Raw genomic sequence first — 21,667 nt, forward strand, 5'->3', positions numbered from 1 at the left:
AATTCTCTGCTTAAATTATTTTGTTTAGTGGAAACTTTTCTTAGTTTTTCTACTTAATTGCAGTACATATTTCATTTCTAACATTTTATATACTACAGTAAGAATAATCAGTAAAAGACAGAAGAGTGTAGGTTCCTCCATTTCCTAATGTCCTTAATCTTAGGCATTCATGTATTCAATTATGTACATAGTATTAGAAATATTAAAAAAAAATGCCCTCATGAAATCAACCATGATTTACTGGGGATGCAGACATGAGCAAAGGATTTGCATCCAATGTAATAAGTAATAATGGGAAGTATTTATTACAATGATGATCTCTGAAGCAGAATAACCTGAGTTAAAAATCTTCTGGAGTTCCTTCTGTGGTACAGTGGGTTAAGAATCAATTGCAATGGCTCAGGTCGCTGCCTGGGCACAGGTTCAGTCCCCAGCTGGCAAGTAGGCTAAAGGATCTGGTGTTGCAGCAGCTGCCATATAGGCTGCCCCAATGGCTTGGATTCAGTCCTGGCCCAGGCACTTCTATATGCTGCAGGTGTGGCCATTAAAAAAAAAAAATCTTCTGTTACTTCCTAGTTGGGGGCCCTTACCGAACCTCAATTCCATTTTCACTAGTTATAAAATGGGATGGTAACTGTCCCTACTTCCTAAAATTGTTGGTAGGATTACCTGTGCTGACATCCACAATATATTTGGACCTATGCTTGGCACTCATAACCGATCATTAAGCGCTGGTTTTATTTAAACATTTTTAAAGCATGAAGGCACAGTAAAGTAAGACCATACAGGCCGGAAACTGGGTGTAGGTATAGTAGAGGAGATACTTTTTAAAAAAGTAAATTTGCAAATCTACTCGGACTTTAGTATCTTCACCTACGTTTCAAGGAACAAAGAATAAAATGACTATTAGGATACCTTCTAATTATGAAATACAATTTTCAGACTATTGTCTAACACATATAATAAGTTCCCACTCAATACTGGCATTTGATCATTAAAGTAGTTTTCCAAAGAAGTTGGTCTGATGAAGTTAATTCACATGCCATTCATTATGCAAGAAGTAGGCTTGTCACAATTATCCCACAGGGCATTCTGGTCCCTTTTAATAGTATTGGGAGTGAAAAGGGAATATTCATTCCCAGAATTTGTAGCCTAAAGACTCAAATCTTAAGTATGGGTTGTGTTCAACTAGAGTCACCTACGGGCTAGTAGGATCAAATTAATAAACACAATAGATGCATTCATACTTTCTGTTTTTAAAGCCAAGTTGCTTGAGCTTATTCTGTTTGCTATTTTGTACTTTTGATTACAAGAAGCTGTTCTCTGATGTTTGTTAAAGATTGCACCAAGTAGAGTTATCAGCACACAGTGAAAGAACACAATTGTGCTTCCCCATCCAAATGCCTACAAATCAGGAGAGGAGAACAAACATCGAATTCTCAATGTCCATAAAAACGTACCTGCCATGTGAGCACTGTGCCCCTCTTTTCCCAAGTCGTCTCATTTTAATGGAATCAGTCCTGTCCGTGCTTTTGGTGACTAAATAGGCTAATGGGAAATGTGACAACATGATCAATCCATTGCCCCTCTTTGGGCAATTATTTCCTCTAAAAGAACTTTTAGAAAGAATTTTACTTCAACACATATGCTGTCATTGTTGATAGTACCTGGCAACTCCTACTGAATAAAAATCTATATTTATGCCATTATTTAATGATTTAGTTTGCCTATGCATGTATATGACAGTTAACGTGTTGTCTGCTTGTTTCAGTTCTCTTTGAGGAAGGTCATCTTTCACCGAAAGATGGCAACTCTCTTTCCCCCACAGGGTTAGGAATTCACCTCTGGGATTCAGTGCAGATCATAACCGCCTGCATGCCTTTGGCCTGTGACTGCCTGACATACTTCCCAAACCTAGAAACTGTAGCAAAACTGGAAGAATTGGAATGGAGTAGAACTGGGTTCAAGACTTGTCTATGTCATTTACCAAGTATATGGCTTTAGCAGCATTTTCTCTGTCTTTAAAAATCTCTCAGGGGGTTGTTTTGAGTTTTAAATAAGGTGATGTATATGAGAAGTCAGAAAAAAAAAAAAAGAGAAAAAGCAAAAAAAGAACATGCCTTATGGATGCCCAATAATGACTGGTTGAGTCTGAATCAAAAATCAGAGGCCCAATGACTGATTAAAAGTCAGACAGGGTGAATGGGTACGTCAAGTGGGAAAAGAGACTGCCACTGCCCAACAGAGAAGTAAATGGGGAAGGAAAGAATTTCCTTTTTCTTTATGGTTAAATAGCAACTGTCTTTCCCCCACAGGGTTAGGAATTCACCTCTGGGATTCAGTGCAGATCATAACAGCTTGCATGCCTTTGGCCTGTGACTGCCTGACATACTTCCCAAACCTAGAAACTATAGCAGGTCTGCTGATCCTTTGCTGCTGCTTTGTTTGACAGATTAGTTCACTGCAGAAGGCTTTAAATAAGTCTGGTAGGTAGCTAATAATCATCTTTGAGAAACAAATCACTGGCTTGCCCCTTGCTGTCCAAGTCCCCAGAAAGAAAATTTTCATTTCAAATGGCTTCTAGCTTACTTCAGAACCAGAAGGTAGACTCCTTTGAAGCTATCTAGAGTGACTAGTAGGACTTTTTAATGGTTTATTAGTTGATAAACTGTAATTGGCACATGAGGGTAAAAGCTTCAAGAGACAAATTAGGAGTTCCCGCTGTGGCACGACAGGATCATTAGAGGTGTCTCTGGAGAGATAGGATGCAAGTTTGATACCTAGCCCCAGCATGGTGGGTTAGGGATCCAGCATTGCCACATCTGTGGCCTAGGTCAAAACTGTGGTTCTGATCCCTGGCCGGGGAACTCCATGTGCCTATGCCTCAGGGCGGCCAAAAAAAAAAAAAAGAAAGACAAATTAAACTTATAGTCAACTCCCCACTAGTGTTTTGAATCAATGAATATAGCATTCATTCAAAAATAGAAGCAATGCCATTACCCCTTAACAAATTCACATTTTGATGCAATTCATAACTACATCAACATTCTCCAAAAAGATAAATAAATCACAATCCAAGTGTAAAGAAAGACCTTTCCTCTTTCAGGTGCTGACATCTGAAATACATATTACAGTATGTGCTTTGTATCCAAAGAAACATGTATATGTAGTTCTTTTTATTTTTTAACTCTACATGAGAAAATACTTATGTACTATAAAGAGAACAGGAAAAAAAAGAACTTTTGGTGTGAAATTAGATATGCTGCTAATGTTCCCTTAGTAAAAATTTTTCTCCCTTTTGTTGAATGTCACTTATCATTATGATTTGTAACTTAAAGACTCAATCTTAAGTATAATAATGTGCTTTAAAAGAGCAGTCTACAGGCTGTTCAAAACTGCTTTCAAACCAAGTACATCTTCTGATCTCTCAAATTAAAGTAAATATTATGCAACCTGAAACAGAGAAATATTTATTTTCCTCCTTCCTCCAACATACATAATATTTTATTGTTTGAATTAGCATTTTGTCTATTCCACATCTGTCTCAAGGTCACATACCTGAATGGCATGAAGAATGATAAGGTTACAGAAAAGGCCTTGTGACAGTTGTATCATGAGAAAGAAACCAACATAAATATATTATTAATGATACTCTTATGTGGATCCCTCCATATTTTTAAGACCCAGTGAAGTTGAAATATGCCACCTGCCCCCTACATGAGTTGATGGAAATGCCCAGAACCGGCAGCAAGGGATGTTGGAATTGAGTTGTCAGACTGTCCTGGATGTCTTGTACAAACTGAACAGACCAATTTACTGCAACACTGAAGAGGCTGAAGGCTCCTCTCTTGCCTTTACAGTGTTTCCTTCTTGTGAGATTATCCTGCTGGACCACACAGGCTCCCTCCCTAGCAGCATTTCAGCTCCTCTTCCCAATACCTTCTGGTGAGTGGATCCTAGGTAATGGTACTGTGTTAAGCCTTACCTGGGGCCAGCCTGCTTGCCTAGGGAAGGAAGAGGCTCTTGTCCAGCTGTCTGAAAGCAACAGCTTTGGGTGTTGGCTAATATTTTTGAATCCTAGTGGTGACTTGATTTCCATGCCTTCCCCTTTGTAGCCCCAACTCCTGGCTTTCTGGATGAAAACAGGCAGGCTTTTAGCAAAAAAATGAAAAATGACAACTCCCACACAATCCCTTAGTTTTTTGCCTATTACTAACCTCCAAGTGTGGGGGTTGCCTTGAAACGCAGTTGTTCTGTCTTTGCCCTCCAGGTGGCAGCAGTGTCACACCGCTGAAGCTCCAATCCCCTCTTCCCTGACTTCAAGTGTTAATGCAATTGACCAATCAGTGCTAAGATGATGGGAGGTAATTGGGTAATTGTATTTTACTGATCACAAGCAGAGAAAGGGAAAGGGAAAGGGGAAAGAAAGAGGGGCAGGAGAGGAAAGGGGACCGCAGTCCGAGAGGAGATTTGGGGATCTAGGACCTAAACCGTCGAGACGTGGCATTGGCCAAGAGACAGAAACTGCCGCCGGCACTGGGAGCGCATTTATTATTTGGGGGGAAAGGAGAGGAGAGAGGAGCGGGCAGGGAAGGAAGAGAGTTCCAGCAGAAGTGGATGGAAGGGGACCGGGGTTTCCGCCGCTCTGGGAGCCAGGAGCCGGGGCGATGGCGCTAAGGACCGCGCGGAACAGCTGCGCTCCTGGGAACGCGTCTCCTCGAGGAGGACTAGCCGGCAACGGGAAGGTCTGCGCGAAGAGGAACCAACTTGTGGCTCCAAAATGTACCCGACGCAGCTGGAAATGAGATCAAAGCTGCAGTTTCATTCGAGAAGGATGAGAGGAGCCAGCGACTAGGAATTTTTTTTTTTAACCTCCTTCGTTCCCTTTTCTATTTTTCTATTTTCTTTCCTTACTATTTTTCATTTGCCTAACACTCCGTCGAGCCCCTCACTTCGCCCTCCCTGTTTGAAATAAAAGCCCAGTTTGAACTTCTTTCGTCGCGGCGCCCCCGGACCCGCTGCCCCGCTGATGGAGGAGACGGGGACCCGGGAGCTGTCAGGGGCCACCGGCGAGGGACCGCGTCACGCGTCTCCCCCGTGAGCCTGGCCCTGTTCGTGGAGTTCTGCAACACCTGGAGGATCTGGACCGGGGGCCGGGGGTGGGGGCGGGGACAGAGGAAGAGAAAGCCACCCCGAGCCTTGAAAAAAAAAAAAAGAAGTGGCGGGGGGAAGGAATGGATTTCTTCTTGACAGCTGACGGAGCCTTGAAATTTTCCTCCACTACCTCCGCCCCCGCCCCCGCCCCCGCCCCCCGCACTGCATTTAACGTGAGATTATGAAATTGCAGAGGCGGTGGAGGGAAGGAGACAGGATATAACAGAGTTTGGAGGGAGAGGGGAAGGTGGCTGGCCGGGTGGTTGAAATAAAAAATCCAATTGCGCACTGGGTTGTGATGAGAAATCTAATCAGATCTTCTGAGAAGGGGCCGGCCGGAAGGGTGGCGAGTGGGGGAAGTTGATCCCCAAATTCTTCGAAAGGGGGGTGCTGGGGAAAAGAATCGGCGATCTAAAAGACTTTTTTTTTTTTTTTTTTGGTGGCGGTGGCGGTTGGGTGCGTTGCAAAAATGAAGGATGCGGGACGCAGCTCTCTCTTGGAACCGAAGGCAGTGGATAAACTGATTGTGCAAGAGAGAAGGAAGAAGGAAGCTTTTTCTTGTGAGACCTGGATCTTAACACAAAGGTGTATATGTGCACACAGGGAGCCTTGAAAAATGAAATAAAGCAGTGTCAGACCCACGGGAGTTGATGTGTTCGGACATAAATAAATAATAATAAAACAGCTTGCCCCCCCCCCCCAAAGGATGATTGGAAATGGAGAACGGAGAAGCCACAAAGGAAAAGTATGTTCATTTTTTTCTATAAAGGAGGAAGTAAGCCAAGGAGATATTTTTGGAATGAAAAGTTTGGGGCTTTTTTTAGGAAAGTAAAGACTTGACATGGTGGTGGTGTTTTCTTTTTCTTTTTGAATTTCCCACAAGAGGAGAGGGAATTAATAATACATCTGCAAAGAAATTTCAGAGAAGAAAAGTTGACCGTAGCAGAATGAAGCATTGATTGGGGGAGAGAAACCAGCAGAGTACCGTTGGATTTGTGCCTGTGTTGACTAAAATTGACGGATAATTGCAGTTGGATTTTCTTCAGCAACCTCCTTCCCCCACCCCTCTCTCTCTCTCTTTTTTTTTTTTTCTTTTTTCCTTTTTGGTGTCAAGATCATGCGTTTTCGCTTGCTCTTAACCACCTGGATTTCCATCTGGATGTTGCTGTGATCAGTCTGAAATACAGTGAGTGACCTCTTTTTTTTCTTATTTATTGGTGAAGAAAATTCCATTCATTTAGCATTCCTGGTCCCTTTATCCTTTTGCCCCCCCCCTCCCTCCCGTGGTATGGTGCTATCCGGGGCCAGAAAATAGGGAGAAGGTGGCCCACGCATTTGTTCCATCAGGCTGTGCTCCCTGATAAGCCGGTTTGCTATAATGATGCAGGTTGTCTGCATCCTGGGCAAACGCCTTTGCCAACGTTCATCAGGAAGAAAAAAAAAAAAATCTCCCCAAGAGAGCCGCTGCAGTGTGGGGTGTCTTGTGCTGTGTGATTGACACTCTAGAATGCATTTAAGTTGCATGGCAGCCCTGGGAGTTAGATTCACAAATGTTTAGCCATTGGAAATCGAAGGGACCCAATTTAAATTTCATTATCCAACTTGACATTGCAGATCAACAGAATGTGTTAACCCCAAAATATGATAATAAACCAAGCAAATGAAGGATGGCTTCTGGCCTGTGCGTGGGTGAAGGGAGGGAGATTGGGATGGGGAGGAAGTGGTAGAGTGAGGTGGCTGCTCTGCCTCCAATCTCTCTTGCAAACACCGACTAGAATGTGGTCTTCGAAATATCTAGATTCTCACCAGGGCTAAGGATGACAGGAGGACCCAATGTTCTTCCTCCCACCCCCTTCTAACCACTTCTGTGGGCAATAGGGAGGTTGTACATGCAAGTGCCTTGGGCAGTTAGTTGTCTTCAGTTTTGCCAGATACCTTCCCAACATTACCAGTGTAGCCTCAAAAAAAAAAAAAAAAAAAAAAAAGGCAGAAATTTAGTGTCCTGTGGTAACTTAGATAAAGATCTGTGGATTGAGCATTACTGCTTCTCCTATGCCAACTTTGTCTTGGGGGAAAGAGGCCAAAAAAGAAACATTTTTTTTTCAGAGGTTGAAAAGGCTTAGAGAGCTTGAGAGCCTGTAAGATTGCCCCTCTTTCCATCTCTTTCTCCCCCCCATGGCTGCTAGGGTCACGGACCTGGCTCTCCTTTATTTTTATTTTTTAGCAGAACTCTGCCTCTCAGTCTTCTGTATATCTCTCCAGGGCCTTCTATGGGAATCATAGACTCATATAACTTTACAGCCAGAAGACTCCCCAGAGGTCTTATGCCAATAAAAAAGGAAACTGAGGCCTGGAGAAGTCATAACTCTTGGTTAATGGTCCAATCCTATGAGACAGGGGGACTCACAGGAGCCTTGGAAGAGCAGACAAAAGTCAGTTTGGGATCCAAACCGGACAGGAACCAGCCAGAGGGGGAAAGATTACTTCTCTCCCCACAGCTGCCATTTTTATTTAGAAGGGTCAAGGAAGGTACTTCTCCGGAGAGCTTGAAATAAATTCCTGACACTCTGGACCTCAAGGGTAGCTGGTCTCCAACATGCATATCTTTTCTTAGTCACTTTTTTTTTTCTTTTTAAATAGAAGAGCTCTGATAACTTTAATACTATTTGGGGAAAATAAAGACAGATCCACAACTCTGGCCTATCCCAAAGGAGATGAAAGGCAGCAGTCTCCTGGGTCCCTACTTGGTGGTGGGCACATTTAATTGAGTGAGTGGTAGTCCCTGGAGAGTCATTAAAGAACCGTGGCATTCGATTTATATGAGAGGACGATAATGGAAACCAGAAACTCCCTGCTAAAAGCATCTGAGTCTGTTCTTTCACTCACTTCATCTATACTTATCCTTTTCATTACCCTTTAACTAAACTAGCCTACCTCTAAGCACTTCTCTAATTTATTTTTCTGGTCACATGTTTCTTGTTGGGACACAGATCAGGCAGTAAATTACCAACCTATGAAAATAATCATGCAGGGTTTTGTTTTGGTTCCCCCTGTGTCCCCCCACCCCCACCCCCAGACTCCTTGTAGGCTTCTGTATATTGTGCAATTCTTGCAAAATTTTTCTTGTTTTGTTTTTACATGATCCTGGCTAAATTATCAGTTGTGGTCCTAGATTGACTCAAGTTAAGTTCCTCTTCAATTGCAACTTCACACAATGGACAAAAGAGCGAAGAAGAAGGGAAAAAAAAAGTACTCTGAGGGTTTTGACTGCTTAGTTCAGCTCTGGGCTTTACCTGGGAAACCCAGCCTTGCAACCATCTGGGCTCTACCAATCAGAGGAAGGTTCCCACCCCGCTCTTTCTTTTCTTTTGCCATCAAAATTTCTTCATTGCAAGTCCACTTGGACCTCAAAGTGCATTCCAGTCCTTCACGTTGTCACCCCCTCTCAGTATCCTCCACTTTTCCACCTACCCACAAACTTTACTGACAGAGAGGGAAGGAGGAAGGAAGGGGGTGGGGGGTAGGGAGAGAGAGAGAAAATATGAATGTGTTTAAAACTGTGGGCTGAAATGTGTCCTCCCACCCACCTCCACGTAAACATGTTCTTCAAATCTGGAGATGACGGAGCGTCTAAGGATGTCATCTTTTTTCACACTGGTGAATCATTTCATCAGTATCACATTAGGGACACACGGCACAGACTGGGGTTTTGGTTCCTTTGCTTTGGCAGTCAGAGTTGGCTTTGCATTTTTGGTAACCTGTTTGTGGGCTGATGAAGAAATTATGGCCGTGGTAGATCAGAAATTTATTTTGTGAACTTCTTTCAGGACCGTTCTTGGAGTGACATTTGTGAGCAGGTAGCTGTACACTGGAAATCTGCCGAGGACCACAGGCCCAGAAAGCTGCCGGGTTTTGCTTTCCAAATATTGTCCTTTTCAAATATCACCCTTGTCTAACTTAACAGCTGTGCACTTTGATCAGTACCTTGAATTTCCCTGGCCCTCAATTTTCTCATCTGTGGGATGGGAATAATATCAACAAATTAGAATTCAACAAATTAGCATTGTCTTGTGAATTAAAAGTAATAATTATGCAAAGCCCCAGCATAATAGTCCCTCCAAGGAGATCTGTTTGTTACGGTTGTTCTGGGATTAATTTGGATTAACTTCCTGGGAATGAATACAGGCCGGCTAGGCACTTCACAAGTTCTCATGGCTACGTTTAAGAACCAGAGAATGTGCAACTGACCTTACAGTAGTTGCCAGATTTTTCTTTTGATGTCTTAAGGAGAGAGTCCTTACACTATATCATTTTAGATATGAAATGCTGCTTCCAGCTAGAAATTGAAAATCAAGGTTTTGTCCTTAAATTATAGGGGAAAAAAAATCTCGGCAAAAATCACACTTCAATGAGATTTTAGGGGAAAATAATGCTATTACTGTGTTGTGTGTTCTTTCGGTATCAAGATTGCAGAAAACAGCTCCTGTCTATTGAATGTGTAATTTTGGCTACATATTACATTGCCTGGACAAGGACTGCACAAAACAAACGCAGATTTCTAGGCAATTGTATAATTGAATTGGTGTAAAATTGTCCCCAAGTTTATGATTTGGATTTATGGTCTTCCTAGTTATAACAAATCAAATCCTATGTTATTTAAAAATCTTTACTTTTTGAAAGGATAAAGGCCCAGCAGAGTGTCTGGAATTAGATCTCGTGTAGACATATGCGCCTTTTTGTTTGCATGTGTGCATCTGCCAACACCAACTTGCCAGTGGTTTTCTGAGGCTGCCAATCATGGTCATTGCTCATAATTCCATTCTCTATACCAGCAGTCCTGTGTTCTGTCCATTTCCTCAATGTGCTTCTGCAAACCTGTTCTCCCTCTGAGGGAAAAAGAATCCTACTGTTCTAACTATTGTTATCCTTGATGTCACATCTGTGGATAACAGAATGGTCAGGCTGAGGAGTCGCCCACTGGATTTTTATACTGCTTCTTTTTAATTCAGAAAATAGTTTGAATTCTCTGTTAGCTTGGGAAAAGCATCCTAAAGTTAACCATTGTCACTGATCTTAAGAAGAGATGGGGACCATCCATGGACATTCTTACCATTTTATTAATTGTACTTTTTGGTGTGCTTCTTAAAGGCAATTAAGAAATTTGATCAACTTGAACTCTGGCATTCTAAGTGAATTTGAATACTCAGCTTTCCACTGAGTCACATGTGTTAGACGAGCCATTAACCGCTCTGAGCCTGTTTGCTTATCTGTAAAGTAGATCTAAAAAAATAAAAGAATAAAGTAGATCTAATGACAACCACATGGAACTGACTGCCATGAGGATGAAATCAGATTGCATATGTCACTCACAGCAGGTGTTCAATAAATGCACATTTAAATTGAGCATCTCTGATTTTAGTTTAGGTAGTGCACTGTTTGCAGAAAAAAAAAAACAGGTATGGTCTTGTTTGAGGGAAGCTGTTAATCTACATTCATACTGGTATAAATTAAAAACAAGAATAACTAGACAAAGTTGGAGTAAATAGATATGACCATTTTTGATCCAGTCCTACCCTTTCAAAGATATTGGGAAGTGCTTTAGTCAATGCCATTCTTTTAGGTGTGATTAGAGTATACTTTATGAACTGTGGAAGATCTACTCTCTGTCAATGTAAACTTTCGTTAGATTGTCAAATATTTTATAGTATAAGCATAAAATAGAATAATTTAGAAATAGTGCATTAGAGGACTCTCCAAAGGGGTGGAAAGTCTGCTGCATGTTTCTTCAAATGCTTTCTCTGGAGAAATGTAAATTTGAGAATTGAAACTTGATTTGGGCAGATCTTGTGGCTGAGACAGTGTGCTCGTCACACTTAACCGAGGGCAAGGATTTTGTTTGTTCTTTGGCATGTCCTGAGCACTTTAGAAGAGTTTGTCTGACACATAGTATGCATGAGGTAAATATTCTTTGAATGGCTAATTGAACTTAAGAGATAGCTCTTCCAAAGAACTGAAATGAATGTATATGCATATACATGCCAAGCCTGGCATTTAGGAACTCATGGAAACTTAATGAGAAATGACAGCGAGTGTGCTGACTGTGTATAGACATCACACAGCACAGACACACACAGACACACACAGCACACACAGACACAGACACAGACACACACACACACACACACACACACAGATTTTAAACACCATTGAACGATTTCCTTCTGTTGGAAAAGCTGAGGTCTGACAATTAGGTGATGTGCTGTATTTTTCTTATTCTTGCTTCTGTCAGTAATGGACTGCAACAGTTGATACAAGCCACTTCATGTCCCTTAGGTTGGTCTTATAGTCTTTTCTGTTAAATATAGGTTAAAAACATAGATTCTTTCAAGCACTAAGATTTTAAGATTTTGAATTCCTAATTGATGACCTAGGCATTTATGATTCCTAGGAATTAAAAATATAAAATCTCTGATCCCACAGTGCTGGTTGTCAGAATGTGGAGAAGAACAGCATAGTATTCTGAGAGAGTCACAATCAGTGTCACAATGCAGATATGTAGGGTAAAAAAAGTGAAGAGAACATCTAGAGGGTTTTTAAGGAAAGCACAGTAAAATTTGGCATAGGCCAACATTGAATTCCAAATTTGTTTCACCACTTGTTAGCTGGGGGATCCTAAGTAGGCCAATTAATCCTGCTATGTGTCAGTTTTCCTCAACTATAAAAATGGAGGTCATTTTTCTTGCAATAATTTTGGGAGCATCAATTAAGATGTCTGAGTATTTGGCACATGATCAGTACACAATAAATGCTAGCTCACTTTCTTTCTTCTCATTGACGTCTTTGGTTATTTGCTGCAGAGATAGGACTATTAACTGAAAGTCTATAAGTGTTTTCTTTACATTTACTGAATATGTAAATGAAAATCTTTTGCCAACTTTGCTGTCAACATGGGTAATATTATTTTTGATAATGTTTCCCCCTGTCAGTCAGATTTACAATGAAGTTTAAAAATGTTGAACAGCTTATATAGTATTAACAAGCTTTTATTTCAACTTTGGCAGAAGCCAAAGACAGCTTTTTTATGCTCCTAGGTGTTTTCAACAGATATGGAGGTCATGAGTACAATTTCATAATTTCAAGAGTAACTTACCATTTGTGGAGCATTTCATATGCACCAGGCACTGTGGTGAAAATATAACATGTATTTTTCTCCTAAATTCTCCTTAGGCAACTGAAACACAAAGAAGCTGAGTAATTGTTTAAGGTTATCCACCAACAAAATGGTAGAGCTGGAAGTACAATCTACATTGCTTAGGAGCTTAGAGACAAGGTGAGAATCAGTACATGCTAACATGTTCCCTTGGTAGCAAATGGGTATAGCAGCCCACTGTCCTCGAATCTGGTACTCAGCATGAATGTTTTAATTGGGATTGAGATGTCTATAATTTTCCTTTCCTCTCTTTCCTGAAACAAAGGTTGTAATCAGGTAACAGGTCACAAACAGGTCACTTGCATCTTTTTGGTCAGTCTTTTGTAATATCCCCCAGTGCGGGGAAGAGACAACGTATAAGAAAGTCTTGAGAAAAATTGTCCTAACTCAACATAGCTCATGGACAGAAAGGCTTTGCACAATGCTGGATCATATGGAAATGTGTTGATTGTATGAAGGAGAAGGTCAATGATAATAATAATAATTAATTCCAGTGGGCTTCTGATTGTGGGCACCCTCCCAACACTTGATCTCAGTTCTTGTGATATTTGGCCTCTGTAGCCTTTGATAGCATTGATGCCCTTGGTTTTCTGATGCCCTTCCAGGGTTTGAGGTGCCATTTTATATCATTTCCTTTATTTATTTCCCTTTATCTGCCTCCTGTCCTCCTGTTCCTTCCTGAAATGTCAAGGGCTTCCCTTTGGAATCATTTCTATTCCCAGGCTCTCTGCATCTCTGAGAGATGTCTGCCAGAGCTTGTTTTGAGAGATGACATTCAAACCTTTAGCCTCTGCCTTCTTGTGTATGTTGGCAATTTCCAATTCTCCATGGCCTCTGAGATCCCGCTTTCTTCCCCAGTCTCCTAACACACCAACTGTACCTGATTATTTTCCCTCCAGGAGCCTATGTATATCCAGCTTCAAATGATATCAGTATCTCTTTAACCTCCCATATATCCAAGCACAATTCAAATTACTTATCAATCTATGCACCATTTCGAACTCAGCTTTTCCATCCGTCTATGCAGAATAACAAGTTATCTCCTAGATATCTTTCTAACTAGTCTTTCTGATGCTGGCTTTTCTTCAGTATGGTCCATCATGCACTTTTCCTTCAGAAGGACCATACTAAGAAAGAAAATGGAATGTCCCCTTCTCTCTATTCTATAAATATAGAATAAAATGCAGATGCTTCTTTTGATAATAGAGTCTGGTCAGCCTACTGATGCCAGAGATGTCTGTCTGCCAAACTATAGAAAGTCTTATTCCTCTGGAGCTGTCCCAGGCTTGTTTTCAGCTCAAACTTTGTGAGAGCTACTCCTTTTGCCTGGAATATAGTCTTCCTGGGTCAAATATCAGAACAAATTACCCCCTCTGGGAAAATCTTTCCCAGCTCTCCTAGACCCACTGAATTCTCCCCTTATCTGTTACGCCAACATTTTGTTTGTAGGTCTGTGATCGCTCTTATCACTCATACTTACTTGGCTGAAACCGGCCAGATTGTGACTTTTAAAAAAAATTATTAGTGTAGAGTCGATTTACAATATTACGTTAGCTTCAGGTTTACAGAAAAGCGAATGGGTTATATGTATACATATATCTGTTCTTTTTCAGATTCTTTTCCCATGTATGCCATCACAGAGTATTGAGTAGATATCCCTGTACTATACAGTAGGTCCTTGTTACTTATCGATTTTGTATATAGTAATGCGTATATGCCAATCTCAACCTCTGGATTATCCTCCCCCGCCCCAACATTTCCCCTTAGGTAACCATAAGTGTGGCTTCAAAAATCTTTGAGCCTGTTTCTGGTTTGTGAATAAATTATTTTGTATCACTTTTATTAGATTCTGTATATGAGTGATCTCATACATTTGTCTTTCTCTGACTTACTTCACTTTAGTATGATCATCTCTAGGTCCATCCATGTTGCTGCAAATGGCGTTATTTCTTTTTTTATGGTTGAGTAATATTCTATTGCATGTATATTACACATCTTCTTTAGCCAACCGTCTATTGATGGACATTTAGGCTACATGACTTCTTATAGGATATGGACCTCATCTTAATCATTTTGTCATCTCCCACAGCTATTTAATATAGTGCACAGAAATGTTCAATACATGTTGGTAGAACCAAAAATGCAGGGCACTTATCTAACACATCTTGAGTGTGAAGAGCTTCCTTGAATTCAGCTTATGGTGCAGGCTGTTATTTTCCTAATATTTTTATCACTAAGATCACCATTTATTATTTTTCCTCTAGGGACCCATGTTTAAAAACCCCTCCCCCAGTAAAGATATTGTGATTTGTTCTTCCATTTTTCCTAGTCGAAAACATATACCTGCCAAGCATCATTCCTGAAACGTCCTGGTTGAACATTGTGACCTTGAGTTGATATACGTGGAGCCCAATAAGGTTTTAATTATCTTGTGCAATTGTAGAAGCACATACGTGATTTCTAGTTGGCTTTTTGAAATATTGATAATCGCTACCTTTGAGCATTCTAGTTTTTTTTAAGTAGTTCGGTAAATATATTTTGGTGCTCACCTTAGGCAGTAATTTATAGCTACTGATAGGCTCAGTGAAGGTTTGACAATGCGCACTCCTCAATGGCATTGCTCACAAAGAATACTGTTCACAAAAATGAAGGTGCCTCTTGGAGCTGGGCATTGCACAAGCTGCACAGTTGTATAATATGGGCCTTCTTAGTCATGAAGGTCTGTTGGAAAGATACTGTGGCTTTGAATTTTCAGTCGTGCCCAAATATGGGCTTATGCAATAGGAAAATAAAGAAAAGATCTTTTCCTGAGGAAAAGTGACTGGATTAAAACTTTGGTGAGCTGCAGTCACCTTTCACAACATGAAAACCCCTGGTTTTATGGAGCCAGACATACATTTTCAGGAGATGCTCTGGCTCCCTGCTTTGAAAGGATTCTTCCTCCTTTCTCTCACAAGAAATAGCAAAAGACATTAAATTAGATGAAAGTGCTCAATGGTAAGACATTTAATTCCGGTTTAATTGTATCCTTCAGTCTTTGAATGTAAATGTCCTGAATATGTTGAATTGGAACATATTTCTTTTTCTTGCAGTCCTTTTTTCATGTTTTTCTTCTAATGGTAGATGATTTCTTTCCAGTTTAGAGTCTGCTATTATTCTATCTCATAATAGTAATAGTAATCTCTAATAATAGCAATAGCAAATGAGAGAGCAAACTCAGCAGTGGCTCTTCTAAATAATAAGAGCATACTTGCAGTTGCCAAAATGTGAACTGCTGAGAATGCTGTTTTCTTGGGAGACATCTATGTATTTTATCCCATCAATTTTCACCAAGTCACTGTAAGGCTAATTTAGTCATTGGATTATATATATTTTTTATTTGTTGCTAAGGTAGGTAATCTGGGATGGGAGGGGTAGGTTTTACAGGTTTAAAAAGAATACTTTGTTTCCCCCTTATGATGACTCATTCTGTTCCCTAATGATTAAAAACCATCTGTTATTGTAGATGTAGTACCGCCTAGAACAAGTTGTTTGATTTATTTGTGATGATTTAATAGATATCCTATTATTGATACAGTTTTGTTTTGAGCCCAAGAAACATAATATCAAGGAATTCATTCTCAGGACAACATCCATGTTTTCTTTAACCAGTGACTTGATAATGATGTTGGAAAGTTCGGTAACCAAAAGATGGGATTTGTTTTAAGGTCCGTGACCTTGAAAAAGGTACAAATGTGCCTCTAGTGAATGATTTACAGTTGAATGGGAGCCAGATCTCAGCATGTGCTGATTTTTTACAACCTTAGGTAGGGGCAGAGAGGGAGGGAGGGAGAGAGAAAGATGAGAGAGAGATTGCTCTGCTCTGAAGTTGGCTACCTGGAGGTCCTATGGTCCTAAATGGACAGAGAGGATGCTGATAGCAGATCTCTAGAGAAAATCACCTCCCCAGTCTGGGACCAGAACAAGAGTGTGGTGAGTGAATTCAAATGCATTATGGGGATTGATCCGGGGACTTCGAAATGAAAAGGCAGAAAGTCAGAAGGCATCCTAAAAGAGTTAACATCTACACAGTGGTGTTCAGGAAGGCAAGAATGGAACTATGAAGGCTTTCTCTGTATTGTTTGAATGTTGCCATGGCAATAGTTTCCTGCCAAAGTTCCCACTTTCTCAGTTCCCCAAGACAGCAAACAACCTAACACCTCCCTCCATCTCTCCTTATCCCCGAGTGCTTACTCCTTATCTCTCCATCCCTTTTCCCCCTCCCTCTGTCCTTTCTTTTGTTCTCACTCTTTCCCCATCAACAACACAAATATTCCAACTCCAGGAAGTCACTTTTAGACATATAGCCTCCTATCTGGGTTTCTGTATTCCCCAGTCTGTTTACCTATTAAAGACCTAATTAGATGGAAGCTGTGGATGGAAGCAGGGTTGGGGCTTTCCCTTGTTGGTAGGACACAAAACATATTATAATGGTTGGTGTTGTGGTGATATGTTAATTGGATCGCTGCAGGCAAGTGCAGAGCAGCAGTCTCTGACAATTAGGAAGAACAATGACTTTACTATGAGGGAGCCCACTCTCTAACCAAGGGAAGGATTAGCATGCATTGCAGGTCTCTGGAAGGTTCCTGTAGACCCTGACAGAGAGCTCTGCAGTTGGAAATGCCTCCCATCTCTTTAAAGGGAGGATGCTGCATCTCCGTTAGCTTTTTTTTTTTTTTTTTTTTTTTTCCTTATTCCAAAGAAAGAGAAGCTAGGGGACAGTGAGAGATCTGGTTTAGTTGGGTGATGGAGGACCCGTCACAGACCTGGGCCATAGGATGTACTGCAGGGATGCTAGGAAGAAATCTTTGCCTGCTTAATGCACGTGGCCAGTGAATTGTGAAATGGGTCTCATTAGAGCCTTTCACATCCCGGCATGTGCCAAAGTGCTTTGCCGGCACCGCGCCATCACTTCAGGTCCAACCCTGCTGCTGTTGGTGGCAGCCAAGAAGGGACAGAGGCTCTGTCTGTATTAAAACGCATCTCATCGCTCTCTGTCTACTGTTCATTGTAAGGCGCCTTTGGGCCTTTCAGTGTGGCCTGGGATGGGGCACAGTACATCTCCTAGGTGTTTGTAGAGAGAAAATATGAAGGATTTAGAGCAGCACAGAGAGGTTTGAAACAGCCAGTGGGTTTGACACCCAGAGGTTCCCTCTCTTTTCCCCAGGACTGGCATCAGAGTTGTCTCTAGGCTTCCCAGCAAATATGCCCAGGTACTCCCCTGAAAGAGGTAAGAGTTCAGGGCTAAGTCATCAAAGACCTTTGATTAGATACAGAGGAACTCTGCTTTGCAGGGGAGAGTCACATACTAGAGATTTTACAATCAAATTTTATCTCCCAAAGCACAGCCCTATCAAGAGTAGCTGCCAAATGCTGAGTGTGCCAGGCACTGTGCATGTCTCCGATGTCGAATATCCAATGATGCTACAAGATTGATGATTTCAGAGCATAGACATAGGAGCTAGATCAACCGGAGCCCCATCACTGCTTAGATCTGTGGCTTTGGCCAATTTACTTACCCTTTTGAACCTCACATTCTGGTGTGCAGCATGAGAAAAAATACAGTACAGGGTTGTGGTGAGTTAGAAAAAAAAGCTTTTAGCAGAACGCTTGCACATGGGAAACACTCAGGTTATTATTTGTAAAAATACAAGAGGTGTTTTCATACAACACTATTATGAAATAATCACTAGGCATGTGCCTCAGGCAGATCAAAATTAAAAGCAATTAAGGGCAGATTGCTTAATGAAAAAGGAAAAATAGCATTGGAAGGTGAGTGAGTCTGAGATGATGAATTCCTGATATTTTTGGTGTAACTCTGTAATTTGCAAAACAGAATAGATAGGCTCATTGAAATAAGTATATGTTACATTAATTCTGGATCAATGATTTCCATCTAACCATGTTAGATTTTTCTTGTGAAACTAATCTCTTGGATCTTGTATCAGTTCTGATGCCTTAGATTGGAAATAACAGAATAAAACAGAAAGAGAAAGAGAGAGAGTTTCTGACACATGCAAATGAAAAGTCCTGCAGTAGATGGAGTTCAGGTATGGTTTACTCCAGATGTTAACAATATCACAGGGATTCCTCTAGGAGGTGGATCTGAGAAGATATTGCTGTGGTTTATGTTGGAGTGTGTTTGGCCTATTCCTACCGTATTTCTCTATATTTCTTGGATCCATCCTCTTACATGGGCCATTTTAATCCTCAGATTATTGTCTGCATTTTCTCACTCATCCACCAAAGAAAAGAAAATTGCATTTTTCTGTCATCATTCCCAGAAAATATCTTGAGATCTAAGCTGACTAGACTAGCTTAGGTCATATTCCCACACATGGACCAATCACCAGCTTCAAGGGAATAAAGTTGAGGGTCGATGCATCCCTAAATAGAATTCAGGGGCTCCTGAGAGACAAGAGGAATTTGGTACTTGAGAGATAATCACAAATAACCAACCACAGGTCTAATGGTGGCGAGCAGGAAGGATGAATTATGATGTTTCACATGGTAACTTGCTATAAGGGTTAATTTTTTTTTACCTCTCTGTAGTGCTACATTGTATATAGGTTTTAATAACCATCTAAGGAGTTTTGTTCTTCTTGCAAATCGTTTGGCTGAAGCTATCAATTTTTCAGAGGAACAACTTCATCTGCATTCATTCTATTTTTACATTGCTCCTCGCCTCTCTGAGGAACAGTTCCTTGCTTTCGAAAGGGAATTTACAGGCCTCTCTGGAAGTGAGGAAACAAAGGCAAAAAAAAAAAAAAAAGAATCCATTTTAATTCATTGGTAGAGGTCTTTTAAACCACTTCAAACACCTCCACTCCTTGTCCCTTGCACCAGCTATGGGTGTGCTTCTATCCAGTTTTGACTTCATCAAATTTGTCTCTGCAAAGATCTCAGCATTCAAATTGTCCATTCCTGAGCTCTCCATTTTGCCTACAGAGGAATGGGTGACCCAGATAAACTAGCATGATGTCCTTTGCTTCTTTAATAAGAGGCAAGGTAGAGGAAATAATTATATGGGCTTTGGATACAAATATCTGCTAACAAAAGCTATTTAAAGCATATGACCACTCAGAGGGGACAAGGACTGGGAATGATCTCTTTTGTAATCTTCACACTGTGTGACCATATCTTTGCACAGTGCAGATACGATATTCATACTTAGGCAATGACACACTCTGAGTTGAGAATCAAACCAAGTTCATATGCTTCTCCTAAAAGCTATTGTGGAGCAAACTGCTGGTAGAGAAGGTTGTGTCTGGAAAGTTAAAACAAGGTGAAAGTTAAAACAACTGTTTTTGATCACCTGTTATATGGGAGTGGTTTATTTTCCATATTTATCCCATTGTACCCTTGCACAAACTGCAATAATATGATAATCATCACAATAGCAAAAAAATCAATAATAGGTAACATTTGTTGAGTGATGACTGTGTGTAGGTACTGTTCTAAATGTTTTAACTGTGTAATGACATTGAAGCCACAAGCGAATAAGCATTTTTTTTTTAATATGAGAAAAGGGAAGTGTTGATAGGCTTAATGACTTTCATGTGTCACAGAGCTAATAATGACTGAGCTCTGCTTTGAACATCTAGTCAGCCCAGTGCTTTCTGTACTTGGCTGTGCTGCCTCTCACAGGAGACTACTAAAACAAAACCCAACTAAAAACAAAACAAAAAAACCTTATTTTTTTTTCTAAGTTTAAAGAACTCAAAATGCTGAAGACCTGAAGTCTACAAATCTTTCCTTTAAATTCACTTGCTTTTTATTTTTCCTGCCCTGTCTTCTTCTCCCAGGTGTTCTTAGCTTTTAACAATCTGTTATAGTATTTTTCAGCGTCTAGTTTAACCAAGGTACCTACAGAGCCACAGCTCTGGTTATTTAAAAATAAAACTTTTGGAGTTCCCTTGTGACCCAGCAGGTTAAGGATCCAGCATTATCACTGCAATGGCCTGGGCCACTGCTATGGCACAGGTCCTATCTCTGGCAGAGTTTGATCCCTGGCCCAGGAACCTCCACATGCCACAGCAAGCCCTGCTCCCCCCCCAAAAAAAAAGTTTTGTTTTGTTTTTTGAGATTTACCTGCAGAATTTACTTTAAATGTAACCATTTGAGGTCACCGCAGATAACCCACAAAGGTGTTTTAGAAGGCCATGTTGTTTGGCATATGTTGGGAAAAGCGAAGAAACATTTCACATACCAATGGTCTCCTGGGAACTGAACTTTCATCACATCTGCAGGTATTAGGGGCTGGCAAGCCTTCTTCTTTACCATGTAATGATGCTAACAGTCACCTGCTTGGCTGCATGAGGCTGTATCCTGTGTTTCTTGTCTCATTTGTAACTATCAGAAGATGCCCTCATCATATACAGAAAAGGGGCAGTAGCCCCTTTCCTCCCTAACATCTAAGATTGTTTTCTCTTCCCTACCAATGGTATGTGGGAGAGGCAGAAGAGGATAGAGCTCTGAGACACTGTTGTTGCTGACATTCCCAAGAAGCTACTAAACAAAACTGCTATTCTCAGCTCCTCTGGGCATTGGGCCAGATAGGAGGCAATGCCCCAGATCATTTTCCTTCCTCCTTCAGCATATCACCCTTCCCTCTGCCTATGAGGCCAACACTGCAGGAGCAGGGGAAGCAGGCACTAGATGCTGCAGTGGCAGGAGCTATGACACCAGTGCTTGCTCACTTGTGTGTCCATGTACACACATCCACATGCACAGGCATGACCCCCACAGTCTTAGCTTTGTGGCCTGAATTCCCACATGAGTTCTGAAGGGGCCTCTTAGAGATACTTGCTCTCTATCTTTCCCTAGGATTCAAGATACAAAGAACAAGAACTTCACCCATGGTAATCCATTCTGGATTCAGGGCCTGGTTTAACAGCTAAGAATTATCCTCTTAATTGCCTACAATATATTCAACCCAATATCTTCTGTTCAAAAAAATGTAAACTGACTCTAACATCAGCCGTGGCTTCTCATCACCCAATCTAAGGCTTTAAAAAACAAAAGTAAGAGGCTTGGGCTAATCGCTATTTTATAATATCTGAACCAAGGCTTCCTGTCCCTTGGGGCTGGCAAGACAGACTATGTTCTTGCTTTATATCGTCTCTGGAATATGCCCCTTTCCTACCCTAACTCAGCCTTTTAGCTCTTATCAGGCCCAGATAACTATAATCAGGCCCTGACTTACCCTTCCCAGTCAAGTGTGTCCTTATCATCAGTTATTTATCTTCCAAAGGCCCTGCTTTT

General features: G+C 41.0%; 1 protein-coding gene across 4 annotated transcripts in view; it reads left to right on the forward strand.

The window, feature by feature from the left end:
* The first annotated feature begins 4,418 nt into the window (after positions 1–4,418).
* LRRC4C (leucine rich repeat containing 4C) overlaps positions 4,419–21,667 on the forward strand; it is a 169,249-nt gene continuing 152,000 nt past the window's right edge. For 3 of the 4 annotated variants that reach the window (XM_047775952.1, XM_047775953.1, XM_047775954.1), the window contains exon 1: positions 4,419–6,340. The gene's annotated coding sequence lies outside the window, so the exon portion shown is untranslated. The remainder of the gene's footprint in view (positions 6,341–21,667) is intronic. The other variant, XM_047775955.1, reaches the window with a different exon arrangement.

The sequence above is a fragment of the Phacochoerus africanus genome, chromosome 4, assembly GCF_016906955.1.
Source record: "Phacochoerus africanus isolate WHEZ1 chromosome 4, ROS_Pafr_v1, whole genome shotgun sequence".
Taxonomy (NCBI): Eukaryota; Metazoa; Chordata; class Mammalia; order Artiodactyla; family Suidae; genus Phacochoerus; species Phacochoerus africanus.